Here is a 16,853-nt window from a genome sequence, read left to right on the forward strand (position 1 = left end):
TGCTGATCACCTCCCTCCCCCCAGGCCTCCAGAGAAATGTAAGTGAGAGCAATTTGCTCTTTCTGCTGACAGGACTCTGCCCAGGTGGGACACAATGTAGTGCCTCTGTCCTCTGGGGTTTGTTAGAGGGCACTACTGCATGGTGTAGAAGCACAAAAGGTACAGTTAGAATCAATCTGTAGGAGTTTAGCTCCTGCATATAGCAAAGACTATCCCATGGCATACAAAGGACAGCTCTGTCTGGCATTGCCTCCAGCAATGCCATGGCTGGCACTACCCATTGCATGTGGTTTCCCCAGATTTGGGAATGTGGAGCACTCATTCTGAGGTGCTCTTAGGCAAAGAGTAAGTATAAGTGAAGGAAATTTCTCAAAGCAGAGGCTAGAAGTATTTATATAAGATATAAAACCAGCACTGTAAAAGTGGGTAATGTGGGTCCTTAAACATTAGAAGATGATGTTCAAAAATGTAAGGAAAAGATGGGACATATACTTGTCAAATGAGGAAAAATGTCAAAGGGCAGAGTTACTCATAGATCTAAAAATTACAATGAAAGTCAGAGAAGATGCCAGGAGTATTACTCAGAGAGTAAATGAAGATGGTTGAATTTGCTAACTAAAACAGTGTCCTTTTTACCCATATTTACTCAGTACTGAATAGAGACAACATGTATTGTTGAGGAATGGGAAGGATGTTGAAAATTTAACTTATGTTAAAGATTATGTTAAAGGAAGATTTCTTTTCAGGGTTCATTCATGGCAAAATAGCGAGAGAATTTCTTGTTTGGTATCAAAATGCTAGGCTGCATTTGTAGTAAGATAGTAGATCAACTTGGAAATGCTTAAGGGATTTCTGCCTGTCATAAATCCATGTAATGTGTCTAAAGTAGAAGAGGAGGCAAGGAGTTTTGGGGAAAGGCTGCACTGTTTTCCCTCCAACAGTCTCGGAAGTCTGCTGGTGACTGTGACCTGAGAATGGCTCAGGTGCTAAGTACCAACCAGAACCAGGACACTGGCTTCAGAAATTATGTACATTTTCCCATGCATATTCAATTGATTGCTTTTTTCATGACCCAGTTTTAACCTGATCCAAGCAGCGCTTTCCCAGACAATTCCTGAACACAACTGTGGGATCCCATGGAGCAGGGACTTTTTCCAATACATACTGTGAGCAAGTATGTGTTAGTTTGCTGGGGAAGAAAGTCTAGCCATACAGACATGCATAGTGCTGTGCCACTACCTTTGAGGGCCAAAGAGCAAGCCCTAGCCTAAGATTTAAACTTTATTCAGATTTTAATATGTCCCTTGTTATCTGTAATAAACTTTGCCGCAAAGAGAGCTACTTTACAGGACTTGGTCATAGGATTTGCTTCTCTGCCTTGGCTGATAACACAGGCACTTGGAGATTTCTTAAATAGATAAGGTTTAATATGTTGATGGACAGCAGAGTAGCCCTGGAAAATCATCCTGAACCAGTCTAGGTCTCCAGGATGTCTATATGAACAGGAAAATATTTAGGAAAGGAAAGGAAACCCACTTTCATCAGAAGAAAGGGAGATCTTTTGGCAATAAACCATATTTTCTGAACATGGAAACAACTGTGAAAACTGATCCATGAAAATTCTTCTTGCTGAACAAGAAAAACAAGAGATGTATTTCAAAAGTGTAGAAATTAAGTCAGAAAGGGTGTACAGGCCTCAAAAAGTATAGTGTTGAGTAACAGGGATAAATTCTGCTATCCATGTTCAAGTCACTTTTGCACAAAAATCAGAAGGAATTTCACTTGTGACTAATAACTGCAGTTTTGGTTCCCGTTCTACTCCATAGTCCAAATAAAGGCCAGAGTGTGCTCTACTCATGCTCTCTGTGTGGCCTCTTTACAGTACAACTGAAGTTCCTCTGTCTAGGGAATGGCGAATGAGTTCCATTCACATTATTCTGGAATAAACAGAGAGGGAACCATGAAGAGATAAAAAGACTCAGTCCTTCTCTGTTGGCCCTTTGGGTTTCAGATGAATTCCTAAATCATTTTTACTCAAACGTATCTGAATATTTAAAGAAAATAACTGAGTAACACGGTGACAGTTCTGGAAATAATGAAGTGTAAGCCACATGCAAATCTAAATTGTTTTTCATGCTTGACAAATGCACTAGTACCTAGTCCATGCAGTTATATGTCCAACAGACATTTCGCAAACCAGAATTGTGTTGGGCTCTTTTAGCAATTATTACAAGAATGCATCCTATGACATAAAACCTCTTTATTTTGCTTGCCAGCATCACTATCTGTGATAGAAGCAACTCCAGAAGTCAGGGTAAATAAAAGCCTGATTATTGAGTCCTAAACAGCTGGCCACCCTTCAGAGAATGCTATTTTCTCTTTATCTGAGGAGCTGCCATTAAGAATTTAAATGATTCCTCTGAAGTTGAAAACCCTAGTTCCCAACCTCCTGCTCCCCGTACTGTTCTCTGACAGTTGTCAGGCATTTGACATGTTTTACCTCAAAGACAGAACAACATACCTTTTCAAAACTTTAGTTGCTGTTCATTTGAAATAATTTTTTCAAACAAATTCAATACTCCCTTATTATGGAAACTATTAGGATTTTTTGCTTTTCTAGCAAAATTAATTGTTGCTTCTTCAACTTTTATTGCAAAAATAAGTAATTGTAGGCTGGCTGCACTCTACATTAGTTTCAAATAATACAAGTTCACTAAGAAATAATAACCAGTAATGAGACAAGTTCCAAGCTGGTCTGGGCAGTAGATCAAGGAGATCTGAAATAGAGAAAGGGTATTGAAATGAAAGGAAAAGCTCAGGAAGTGGACCATCTTTCATTTATGCTATGGTAGTACTTTGTACATTTGGAAAACATGAAAAAAAAAAAAAAAAAGGTTCCTAGTCTCATGTTTGAATATAGTAAATTAAAGGGGAAAGAAAAAAAAAAAAAAAAGAGAACAAATACTATGAAGTGATAAAACATGTATGAAAAAATATGGAGAATCATTTTCAGCCTGTTCTTCCAAAATCTAGCCCCAGCATTATGCAAAGTTTGATTTAGTCTGGATAATTCCCAATAGGTTATTTCAGAAGGGTTCTGTTTTTTCTCTGGGCTGTTTGTATTCTCTTTACTACTTTTTATTAGCCTAAAGAATCTATGATTAAAAAGAGTAATGCCGAACACATGTATGTTAAAAATATACTTGTTTCTCTTTCAAAATGAGACAGCTCCAAAAGGGTTTCTGGGAATGCAGAATAAAATCTGTTTATCCCAGATGATAACTGCATAGATGAAAGTTGAGATGAGAAGGTGGATATTGAAGCAGAAAATATATAATAATAAATAACTGAAACAGGAAGATCAATGTTGCACCACATGTGAAACCTTCAATAGCATGGAAGTATCTAAGTGATTAATTTCCATAAGAACAGCCTTAGCCTTCTTATCTACACAAAATGATTACACAGAGGGCTGTCTGTAAATATAATGAAAACTATCTCTGCCAGTCTCTTTGCAAGTCTTACACTGTGGCAAGTAAAATCTCCACAGAGTAAGAATCAGATTTTGCAAGCCCCATTGAGCAGAGTGTTTCTTAATTTAAGTCAAATGAATTATTCATACAACTATAAAAACATAAGATGAAAGAGACTCACAGAAGACACATAGCCTCTCCTCTTTTCCTGTGCAAACTTTACCTAGACCATTCTCGATCATCTGTTGACGTTGTTCGATGTTCTTAGGAGCTGTACAGATATGACACACTGCTGCTCTGACCTGTGTCCTCAGACACTCCAGAATTAAACAGGAAAAGTAACCACGAGTTGGGATTTCAGGCACCACACTCCATAATCCCACATACTAGTTAATGAAAGCAGATTTGCTGATGCTGGATTTTGAATAGCAGTAATTTCAGCCTGCACACAGATCTGGTTTTGCTTATCATGATACAGAAGCAGCACTTCCAAGCAAAGCATAGGATACAGAATGGGTGAAATACAGATTTTAATTGGCTGATATATTTGTACCTCAGAACCCTTAGAGAGGTTGAATGTACCCTCACCTGCCTATTACAAATATTCCAGTATTTAGTCATTCTTTTATTTAGAAAAGCTTTCCATTGCTGCAATAACTCACGACCTTTGGTCCTATCCATGGAGGAATATTATTAAATGATGAGTCAGTGCTGCTGAGGTGAGCAAGACTGGGGTTGTTGTAGGTATAGGTGAAAACTGATGATGTACAGAGAGCATCCTAAATTCTGAGTGAATCTTGTACTTAAGGTAATGGCTGATGTATGATAATTAAAATTAAGGAGAACAGTCTTTATATGGGAACCAGCATGATAAAGAGATTAGGAAATCTTATGAGAAAATGAAAGAGAGCATAGATAAATTATAAGTGCAACAAGCAAGAGCCAAGTTGACTGGAGAATATCAGTTATGTAGAGAAGAATTAGATGTATGGGTGCTCAGAGGCAAGAAGTTAATGAAATTTGTTGCATACAAGAGGGAGAGTCATTGAAATGATTCAAATCACTTCAAATCACTGACGTGGTCCTGTGATTCTTACAAATCTAGGTAGTACAGTTTCCAAGCACTACAATATACTGTTTATCTCTGGGCTTTACTTTGGGAAACCAGATCAGTTGTTGAATATAAACTAAAAATTGCTAGACCATATGGGACCTGGTATCAGAGAGCTTTTAATTCACTGAGTAGAGTCATAGAATCATAGAATATTTTAGGTTGGAAGGGACCTTTAAAGATCATATAGTCTAACCCCCCTGCAATGATCTGGGACATCATCAACTGTATCAGGTTCCTCAGCACCTCATCCAACCTGACCTTGAATGTTTCCAGAGATGGGGCATCTACCACCTCTCTGGACAACATGTTCCAGTGTGTAACCATCCTCATTGTAAAAAATTTCTTCCTTATGTCTAGTGTGTATCTCTTTTAATGTAAAATTATTACGCCTTGCCCTAACTCAACAGGCCCTGCTAAAAAGTCTGTCCCCATCTTTCTTATAAGCCCCCATTAAGTATTGAAAGGCCGCAATAAGGTATCCCTAGAGTATTGGATTTTTTAGCTCTTGCTTGTTTAAGAGTTTGTATATTTATCTCAGCAATAGAATTATTTCTCTCTGTTTTCTTAGGCAAACTAGATAGGTAGCCTGGAGCCAGAGGCCTTGATGTAACATTAATCTTTGTTTTTTTTAAGGTGGAGGCTATTGATTTATTTCATCACCATTGTTGAACTAATGCTGGAATTTGTTACAAAAAAATTCTCACTTTTCTTTCTGTAAAATAGGGATATTTTTTTTTTACAGTAATTAAAATATACCACTGAAAATGCTGTAATATATAAAAGGAAGTATTATGTGAGAGTGTGACTTTTATGGGGACAGTTTGTTTTGTGTAGCTTTAATTTAAAAACATATTCCATAGACTATTGTTCTTTCAGCAACAGGACATTAACAGGCCATTGTCACTTTCCTCAATGTACAAAACCTCATTTTTTAACACTGATGTGGTTCTTTGTTATTACCCAGGCTTTTCAGTGATGCATTTGCCATAAGAAACATATTTCCATCCTGTGTCACTTTAGTAGTTTTGGTATAACATGGAATCAGCCTGACTTGTAGGTTTTTCTGAGACATTTACTTAGCAGCTTCGGCATTGTTTATACTACAGTAAACCTTCAAAGGGACCATCCTCAGATGGGGAAGAAAAAGCAGTGGAGGACACCTAGGAAATCTGTTGCAAAGCAAGAAGATAAACACAGACCATCTGAGATGCCCAGATGAGTCTTGTGCCCAAACCCCAGTACTTTTCTTGCCAAATATGAAGACTACAGAATAATTCAGAAAATAGATACGGTACAAAAATTTACACCCATAGTAATTCACTTTTCTTTGGAAGCTTGAAATTCAATTTGCAAGTCTACTTCAGAGGAAAGATCCATGTAAAATCCTATTAACAGACAGAATGATATCTGTGCTATGCATACTTTACATGATTTGAAAATATATTTCATATTTTTTCACCAAATAACAGTATAAAATGGATAATATGAAAAAAAATATTAATGGCTCTATGTATATATAAATACCTGGAAATAACTTTATTCTATTTAAGAACACTGTTGGTCCAATAATATTCCATGAAGTCTAAATACTGGAAATGCAGAGATTCAGTCTGATGCCCATTAACCAGAGTCTTTCTGGAACCAGGCCAGTGTTTCTATATTATATCAGTGACTAAAGCTCACTGGCAGTCCATGTACTATCTCCAAATGTAAGCAGAAATGAAGTATAACATTTTCTCTGAGTAAGTGAAAGTTAATGCAAATATACTTGTGGAGTTTATGAATAATAAAATGAAACTTAATCCACATAAATCCCTATGTATACTATCCATCCACAGCTGATCATTTCCCACCTCTAACTACATAAATCTCATTTGTCATTCACTATATAATAGCCATGACTATCCTGAACAGAGATTTTCTTCTTCTGTGTTATGGAATATAATGAGAAAGTATATATACTGAATACTGTAAAGGAGTAACTGAGTAGAGAAGGGGAATTGAATCATGAGAGAGAATGATGGGAGTAGGTAGAAGAGGGATGTTGTGCAGCTCCTAAGGGGAGAGGAGAGGGCTCTGTTGGATAGCAGGTTAGGGAATAGCAGAGCTCTTCCCTGCAGGACATGCCCATTTTGGTGGGAAGTTGGCTGGGGAGAAGGGGGGCAGTTGCCAGCACCAAAGCATTTTTCATTTTTACTCCCTTCAAGAGTCAAGAAAACAGGTTCACTTCAGCAAGATAGGCCTTCCATGAAGGGGTATGTAATTCTTTGTTATCCCCCTGAAACTTGGTAACTGTCAGCTCTGCAAAATGTAGTGACTGTCTGCCATGTCTAAGTGAAGAAAGAACACAGGCTGCAGCCATGAAAGCACAGTTGTACTTAGACCCAACTATAACAGACATTCAACACCAAACTATATCTGTCCATATGAAGTATAATAATTGATTTTCCAAGAGCTACAAACTGTTACAGAACTATCAATGAGATCTTGTACTACGTTCACTGAACTGTCCCTTTCACATGACTAGAAAGGCATTGATGATAACTTTTCTTAGTTTACAACTTAAATATCTTAAAAAGTGAGCAATTTAATTTAGAGTTGTAACATGTGCTGTTTGTTAAACTCTGGGAAATTCTTTACGTAGGAGTTTAGAGAAGTACTGGTATACAAGCTTTACAAGGTATATATTGTTGGTTGTACAGCAGCCTTGCTTTCTGGGAGGAAAGCAAAGCCTCCAGTGTGAGTTACTCAGCATATGTCTGATATAATGACCTAACCATTTTTGTGTATCCACTTACCCATCAATAAATGGTAGATATCTGTTAGTTTATTTTCATTATTAGATCTTTCAAGCCATCTCTAAATTGTTGCTGTTTTAATTCTTGCTTCTCTCTGCCCTTTTCCCTCAAATGGTTAATTTCCAATTGTCTTCTCTAGATTGTTATATTACCTTCATCAAAACTGGATAAGTCTTACCCATATATTCATTTTCATATACCTGCAGAACCCACCTTCCACGGGCTTTTGATAGGCCACTGATAAGAAACTTCCAATAACTAAGTTTGATTGCACTCTTACGTTTCTAGAAACTTCTATTTCCTTTGGTGTTTCAGGACTTTTCAACCACACAGCTGGAGAAAAGCTTGTTTTCCAATATGTTGCACCACAACTATCTCTATGGGACATAGTGGGCATGTCATTATCTCCTCCAGGCTCCTAGACTCATTTTTTAAGAAAAGGAAAATATATGAGTAAGAACAAAAGAATCTTATTTTCCCATAAAGCTTATCTACAATAGAATAAACACATCAATTCAAACTACTGATTGCTTGAGGCAAGAAAAAATAGGATTTATAACAGTTTGCTAGTTTAAAACATCATCCTGGATTTAATGAATTTAAGTGCTTTTTCACAAATCAGACGTGGTTTCCTACAGGTAGGTGAGATAAAGATTTTCAGTGCTAACATTAAAGCTGTTGGGCCCTAGGAACAGACTGCAGGACCCTAGCTGAGACACTTGATTCTCAGTGCATGCCTGGGGAGAGATAAGCTACTTAGACGGAAGCCAAATCAGGCAACATGCAGAGCAGAGAGCTGCCTAGAATTAACAATTAGGAAATTCTGAAAATAGCAAGGCATCCATTTATATCTACTGACGGTTCACAGCCCATAGCCTGAAGGTAGAAGGCAATGTCCTGTCTTAGGAGAGAAACGAAAGACCCTGGGTTGGTGCATTCATTTGCCAGAGGGGATCCAGGCCATAGTTACTGCTTCCCAAGACAAAGCGTGCAATTTGTCCTAGAAGGGAACAGGCTCATTGATGATGCTCTGATATTGTGCAGGGAAGAATTCACTGCTCAGTGAATGAGTAGGTACTGAGTCATCTGTCAATGAGGTGGGAGAGGGAATTCTAAGATTACGCAACCTGCTCCATGGATTATGTTTCATTTTTAATTAAGCTTTGATTAAATGATGTAAATATGTTATGAAGCAGTGAGGACTATCGCTGAACTCTGCACACTGTCCAAACAGCCCTTCTATAGACTCACACTTTTACTCCCTCTAAGAACCATGGAATCTTGAACATTTTTTTGCTGTGGGATACATGTTGCTGGTTATGGCACCTTTGTGAGGGAAGCTTTGTGGTTTTAAACCTTTCTCTTGCTGAGTGAATAGAAACCGTAATTTTACATGGTGGGTAATCGCTCAGATCAGTAAGTTGTTACAGGAAAAGTGGAGAATAACAACTACTGGTAGCTCAAATACTTATTACCTGGTGAGGATCTGTACAGAAAAAAATTGAGTTTTGTGAGAGCAATACCATACAAAGCAAGAACACTATAGTGAAATCCCTGATGAGGGTTACTGCACAGGCACACAAATCCAAGATAACTCTTTAATGAATGTAAGTATTGGCAGAAAAAATATCTGTGGAAACTTGGGAGTGAACTTACTTGTTATGTATTGTAGCTCAGTGGGGATTTCACCAGCTATTCCCCAGCTATCAGCGACAGGCAGAGCATGACAGGGCATGTAACAGAAAGCTTCAGAGGATTTTATAAGGTAATGGCCATTTTTTTGCTTCTCCAATGTAAAATGTCTACTCTCATCTTGTTGGTGTTATCTTTGTGAGTAATCTATATTGTTATTATTCTTACACACTATTGCTCTTTTAAGCCTTTTTTGCTTTATGCCACCTCTACATATTTGTATTAAGAAAGCATGTCAAACAAGTACTTTAACAAAGTTTATAAAATCCTGGTGTGAATAGACCTCACTGTCCCCAAGGTAAGAGCTCCCACCTTTGCCAGTAACAACAACAAGAAGATCTACATTTCTTTAATTTACTTCTGTCAAAGCATTTACAAAGAACTTAAACCTACTTATGTTTGTCTTAGTGTAGCATTTAGTATAGAAACCAGTAACATTGTTCCTTCATCTCTGCTGGGCTTTGACATGAAAGAGTTCCTGAATAAAAGAACCTTATGAAGCTGAGACACTTCTGCATATGTGCCACACATGAGGAATTTTTTTATATCAAAACTATTGTGTGCAAGATATCCAGACTTCTTCAAGGTCAGATGGCATTTAAATTCAGGCTATCCATCACAGGGACAAAAGTAATGTGATATTTGGTTCTATTTCTATAAAAAATTAAATAACACACTAACTAATTTTAAATGTTACAATAATTTTCTTAATCAGCAGTTGAGTATTCTTGTTCTCAAGTTTTCACTATTTAAATTTATTTAATTCTTGTGTAACATAAGTGTTAAAGCTGTCTACAATTTATAATGGTTATGAGAATGTATATTAGCATAGTGAAAATTTGTGTACGAAGTGTAAGGGATATGTGTAAGGACATGTCAAAAGTTATAGATGGATACAGCATCATAGTATGAACATTTAGACTTCCATTAATGTTTGCTAATCACTGATATTTTGATTATTTAGGATTGCTTCATAATGAATCTATAAATTTAAGAGTGCAAACAGTAAAGGACTGTGAGAGACTAATGCAAAAGTAAGATTCAGAATGAGAAAAAATATCTCAATAAAATTCAAGACTACAAAATATCTCTGTATTAGAAGAGTTTCTTTATTGCAGATTCCATGATGGTAACATTCCCCTCACTATTATCTTTGAATGTTGGGAAGTGCACTACATTTTAAGTATCCAAATTCAGGTCTAGCTAAAAATATTTAATCTAGACATTATTTTTGTCATAACTTTGATCAAAACTGAAGAAAATGACATTTGCAAATACCAGTCCAGGGAAGGTTGAAATGTGGATACAAAGTATGAGATGTGTCTCTGATTTCAATTAGATAAATTATATTCTTCCTTGGTTGACCAAGGTCTCTATCAGAGTGAACTTGTCCACTAAGTGTTTACAAGATTACGATGAACTTATTTAGCATTGGTGACAATATCTCCAAATAAAAAAGATAATGCTGCCTGGAAACTTTTCCAAAATGTCCAAAGTTTTCACTATTAGCCAAAAATTGAAACTTAAATTCTCCACAATGCAGAAGCAAAGAAGAATGGGACCTTGAGTTGCCCTCTGTACAGTTTCTAACAAAGAGGTGTGAACTGTCTGTGCCCACATACAGCTGTTGATTCTCTGCCCACTCTTTGAGCTAAACAGAAGCTTGGTAGACCTGTCAATGTGGCATCAAGCCCAAGCTAATATATCCTGCCTTTGAGTAGGCTCAGTGTCGTGCTTATTGCGACAGTACAGCTTCCAGCCAGGATGGAGTGTGGGCAGAATGAGCTCATGTCTGCTCAGCGACCTGACAGAGCAAGCTTTCATCTGCCTGCAAAAAAACATGCAGAAATTCTTAGAGTGACCCTTATTTAATCTAGTATGCTCGTGGTTAAAGTCTCTGAAGTCTGTTACCAACTGCCCAGCCAAGCAACTCCAGGGTTATTTTCCCCTTTTATCATTAACAGCTCTGCCGGTGAGTGTTTCTAGAGCCTGATTCTGAGAACAATTTTTGCACTGATTCACTATATTTTCAGGATAATACCAGCAAAGTGGTGTGATATTTTCTGTGACTTTGCTTCTTTCATGAGTCAAAAAGTCAAGTGAACCAGTGAGGCTTGGAAATAATTTGAGAAAGGGATCATGCCAGATTTTTCCAAAGTAATTCACTGCATCAATCTTTAAGAGTATGTTGATGTTTTGTTGTGTTTTTTGTTTTTTTTCCTATCAAATAGAAACATACTTCAATTTGCTTGTCTCTGTCCAAAGTAATGGTAATAAAAGTGATATCGTTCATTATTTGGTCCACAACAACAATGCAGCAAATGAGTTAAAGCACAAATCAAAGGTATACACCATGTCTAAAGACCTACTAATTTACATAAACCTACAAACGGATTACAACTTTGAACGTGAGAGCACAGAAACATTTTAGTATCTGATGCACTGTACTTTTTATTGTTTGGTTGGTCTGCAAAGTTTAAATAAACCTTCTTTATTATTATGGAAGGAGGAGGTGCTCAGTAACAGTGGAAGCCTAACTATAGAAGTACAAATGAGTGCCTGGTGCCATACAGAGTCTAGTGTCCAGTTTTCTGTTTCATCAGTTACTAGGGACTGATATGTTTTCAATTTAAATCTGTGCTGGAACAGCTCACCACACTTGACCCAAGTGCACGTGCACTATTTGTGTTCTATTTTCTTTTATTTAACATTATAATTCAGTTGCACTGAAGTAAAACCTCTTTGTACCCATCTCAATGCCATTTGAACCAAAGAAGTCATTATTGTGAATCACAGCTCTTATAAGGTCATGACCTGGGTTTTTAGGGGGAAAAAAGCATGTAAGACATGCTGATCCCTGTTAGCCTGGTCAGTGTGGCACCAGAAAAGAACTTGGATCATAAATGTGTGACAGTCAGTGAACCTTTCACTCATATATGACTCTTTATCGGCCACAAATGACGCCAAGGGAGTTGAAATATGTTTTAACAGTCTGTTTATATTTTTCTACAGAGGTCTTAGTGCCACATAACTCATTTTGGCATTTTTTAAACTTAATTTTGCATTAAGAAAACCAAGCAAACAGTGAAGCCAATATTTATTTTTCAGATAACTATAAACATTTCACAGAAACTCTCTGTGCATCAATCACTTTTAAATTTTTTTACCTTTTCCTAGATACTTGCCCTTATTCAAGCACAACCTTTGTATGATAATAGAGATAAAAACCAGAGGATGAGCATAGCATGTTGTACAATACAGACATTAAAGAATAAAGGGTTCAAACCAGGCCTTTTTCATATTATTCAGGCTGGATGTGGGACATGCTTGAGTCTATAAGTATTTTCATTCTACATCCTGTTTTCAATACCATAAACTTTTAATCAAAAAAACTGTTGTCATACTGCTCATGTGAATGATACTATATGAATAAGAGAAGCCTTTCCTTTCTCTTCCTCACTTTTTTCTTCTCTTTCCCCTCCTTTAATTTTTAATTTTTTTTTTCTGAAGTGTACTTAGGCCCTGATTCAGCAATGCACTTAGGCAATTTATTTTTATTTTAAGGACATACTAAGTACTTTGCTGAGGCAGGGCCACCAGAGTTGTCACTGGAGGTCAAGTCACTCTTGTTTCATTACAATTGCACATTCTTTAAATGACATCAAAATGTAAAAAAAAAAAAAAAAAAAAAAAAAAATTATGGTCAGAAAGAGATCATGACAATTACATTGTCACATTGTCATTAATACTACCTTATATTGTTTCCGTATTTGGAAATGATTGCATTTCTTTTCAACTCCACAAAGTGATTCTTCAACATCACTTACTGTGTACTGATGTCACAAGTCTGAGTACACAGCCACCATATTAAATCCGTTAATCCAATTAATATAAAATCATAAATTGTGAGCTGGCTTATTGACCAAGACTGAACAGGTTCAAACACAGGTAAGTGAGTGGGAATCCTGATTAACATTTGCTCTGAAAATAGTATCCTCCAAAAACATCCCTGCGTTTTCCTCTGGGATTCACCCAGTGGGAAGCACACATCTTTTGACACAAATCCCATCATAAATCTTGAAAATCTCATGCAGAACCCAAAATATTTATTTTAATGTGTTATTCATTAAGTTATTTCTTTAAATCGTAGTCTGTTGGCAGCTGCAAACTCATTCCATTCCAGCCACATTATAGCAATGCTGTAGTATGATTTGAGAGGGTCATTAGGTCATTAACACTGGAAAAAATTCAAAACCAGAATCTACAAATGCCCAAAGGAGCACTATTGTAAAAGAAGATTGCACTGCTAGCACAGAAAAAAGTATAAACAATGAAAAAATTGATGAAAAAATAATTGCAGACTGTTTCCACTTCTATCAATAATGATTCATTTCATTACATTCACACTCTTCACAAGAACAACAAAAAAGTGATAGATAATTTAAAGATACCTTACAGAGTTTCAGTTAACTATTGTGCCAGTGGAAACATGGGGAATATGGTTATTCAATCTAGATGTTATGTCCAATTCAGTATTTAAATCATTTCTTAATGGTGTTTACAGGTTACACCTTATTCAACATTCAATTTGAGAAAAACAAAGTTCAGTACTCATATTTCAAGTCAGGAATTCTATGAGCTAGTGTGCCTCTCATTGCTTTTTTAGCCAACAGCCTCAGCCATTACACACAACTTCAAGCAATACAAGCCTTTGTGAAGCAGGCATGGTTCTTGAACACGACAGCATTTTATTTTCACTGTGTAGAAGTGTAAATGTTTCCATAAAGTAAATCACAAGAACTATCTCCTTATAGGGTGTACTTGAGCATTAGTGACATTTTTGGAATAGTTTATTTCAAGGACATTATCCCATTTTGTTTTATGCAAATTTTTTAGAATCTAAAGATACCATCTTGGTGCTGGTCCTTTGTTTCGCTCTTATTTTCCTGTTCCTCTCTTATCTGATTCTTGTCACTTGCTCTCATAGCAAACTCAATAGTTTGTGGTACTATGTACTACTCTTGATCTGTTTTTCCTGCAGGGCAGGTCTGCTTAAGCATTAGTTATCTCACTGCCTGATTTGTGACCTGAGATGTTATCATGACCATGGAACTTCAGAGAAAGAGTCTAATATTAAGGAAGGGGCCAATATCAATTAAAATATCACATCAGTTTCTGCTCTGAAAGGTAGTCCAAATCCTTGGGATAGTAATTTGTTTCAGGTAGCCTGCAGTTTTCTGCTAAGCTGTATAAACATTTGATTGAACCTCCACAATTAAGAAAACGAGTGTGCAATATCCAGGTAAAAAAAAAAAATAAAAGCTATCTCCACCGAGAAAGTTATTTATATTGTTTGTTAATTTAAAAAGATAAAATAAAATACCTATGTAATCTATGGAACCTCAAGAATTAGACATATGCAAGTTTCATCCAGTTCAATGACAGTGACTTTCTAATGAGATAAAAGCTTACATATGAATAAACTTCTGAATTTTCTTGCATGTAAGCATAGTAGTTTTTTATTCCAGTGAATCTGAAAATAGTGAGACTATGTAATTGCTGAGTGCACAGATAATGCATTTTTTTTTTCTGAAAATATTAGGGTTTTAGGACTTTCAAACTCTATTTTGTAAAAAGCTTATTTATGGATTAATAACAGGCATCCTTAAATAGGTTTTACTGATATCATAGCTTCAGGCAAATGCTGGGGAAGAAAGAAAATGCAATTAACTATATTTTCTTTTGCATTTCTGTAAATGAAAAAGAAATTACATATTTGAGCAGCATCTTCACAGATTTCTTCTAATTGCAAACAATAACATACAACATAACAAAGTTTTATTTAGCATAATTCAACAGTAGAGATGGACTTGTAGTATTTAACCTTCTTATAGCACAACTATAGCTAATTTCAGCCATAAATCCAGCACACTTCTTACAAAGAGAAAAAACAACCAAAGCCCCCACAAAAGATAACAAATCCAAACCCTAACACCTCTCCTAAAACCACATTGATTATATACTGTTTAAACACATTGATTTCCAAACACCAACATCTCTCAGTAAGATTTATGTAAATTTTTAACATAGCTCTATCTATGATATTTGTAGCGTTTACAGTTACTTATGATTAATTATTTTCAATTAAGTAAAATATAAATATTTTACTGTGGCCTGTAAATGATATTTTTCAATGACACTACAGGGTAACAAGAAGCTAGTATCTCTACAGTAGTCATCAGAGTAAAAGTTAGCACTAACAGCATGCTGATACATGAAGTTTTCCATTTTTATTTTATCTAAAGCAGTTAATTAGGATAATGTACAACCTATGTGGATGGCAGTGGGTAATTAATGTCACCCTCAGTACAACTAAAGAATAGATTTATGAAATCCACTATTAAAATATATCTACATGGATTTCAACAAACTATATTTATGAGACTTTTGGAACTTAAGGCATGTTTTGGAAGAATTATTAAGTTTAAATTTAACTGGAGCTGTGTAGGTCTCTTTTACTGGATTTTCAAAGAGGATTAATCAATTTACAGATAAATAAAATTTCAAACCAGTGTTCACTGAACTTTTCCACTAGCCTCAATGACTGTAAACCAGATTTTTAAATAAAAATACACAAACATCACAAGGTTCAGCAATTCAGTAGAGATAAGCAGCAGAAGGTCTGATTACTTATATAAACCTTAGAAACTTTGAAAATCTGAGTTTCTCTGGAGGGTCCCTGTATTTCTGTGCTGAAAAATCTCCTGAGAATCAATTTTGGCATTTCTGCTGTTTGCTTCAGCCAAACCCAGGAAGTGTAGTTGAGTATGGAGAAAAATATTTTTATATTTTAACTTACTTTTTAAATTAACCAAATTTCTCTAGCCTTGGATTTGCCTGTATCATTGGCAAATGTTCAGATAAGTTCTAATTTTGTATTTTACTTTTTAAAAGTTTATCCATCTTCAGTATTACCAAAAAAATTTGCATTGTCATCTTAGTATATGTTCAGTGTTTATATGACTCTCTAAAACATTGATCACCTCTGGTTATTTCAAGTTTGAAATTAATACATCCCTATACTTTCTAAATTAAGATATTATGTACTATAGAACCAGGAATCAGGACAGAAGTGGTTGTTTCTGTAGCAACAGGAAATCTTAGCATTTATATGTCTGGTGAGAGAGTGAAGTTTTGCTTTGTTTTGTATTTCTGTAGCAAGATTTTAACTTTTCATTAATAAAAAAAAAAAAAAGGAATAAATCTAATAACTGAAAAGTTTCATTTCAAATGTCTGTGAGAAAGTGAAATGGTGGATAATTTTGTTTTAATAAGTACTGTGTTGAAAAACTATTTTAACAGAAAATGGTAGTATCAGATTAATATATCTCTTTTGTGCCGTGTTTGGTGAGAGATTAGAGAAGAGGGAATTGTTTCAGTTCAACACATCATCGTGATAGTAGCCTTTAAATATGTTTCTGTCCCTGTTAGCAGTAAATACCAGTGTTGCCATATGTTACCTCTCCATCACCACTATGTTACTGACATCAGCTGCAAACCTAGCAGCTCACACTGCCAGTGACTCTTTCTGTGGCTTCTGTAGCATGTATTTCAAGTAGTAGAAGCATATGTTTGCTTGTTCACTGTCCAGAATAAACATATTTTGAAATATTTTTTGTAAGCTGTGACAAAGCACCATTTGTCTGCGTACAGTGGTATGACAGGTCATTTGCCTTATGGTAGGAAAATTTTCTCTGACAGTAAATCAGGATGTCT

At 35.8% G+C, this 16,853-nt stretch overlaps 1 protein-coding gene across 1 annotated transcript in view; it reads left to right on the top strand.

Annotated features, from left to right (window-relative positions):
• ANGPT1 (angiopoietin 1) overlaps positions 1-16,853 on the top strand; it is a 162,736-nt gene that overhangs the window by 125,704 nt on the left and 20,179 nt on the right. The window lies entirely within an intron of this gene.

This window comes from Tyto alba, unplaced genomic scaffold (assembly GCF_018691265.1).
Source record: "Tyto alba isolate M040663 unplaced genomic scaffold, T.alba_DEE_v4.0 Super-Scaffold_9, whole genome shotgun sequence".
NCBI lineage: Eukaryota > Metazoa > Chordata > Aves > Strigiformes > Tytonidae > Tyto > Tyto alba.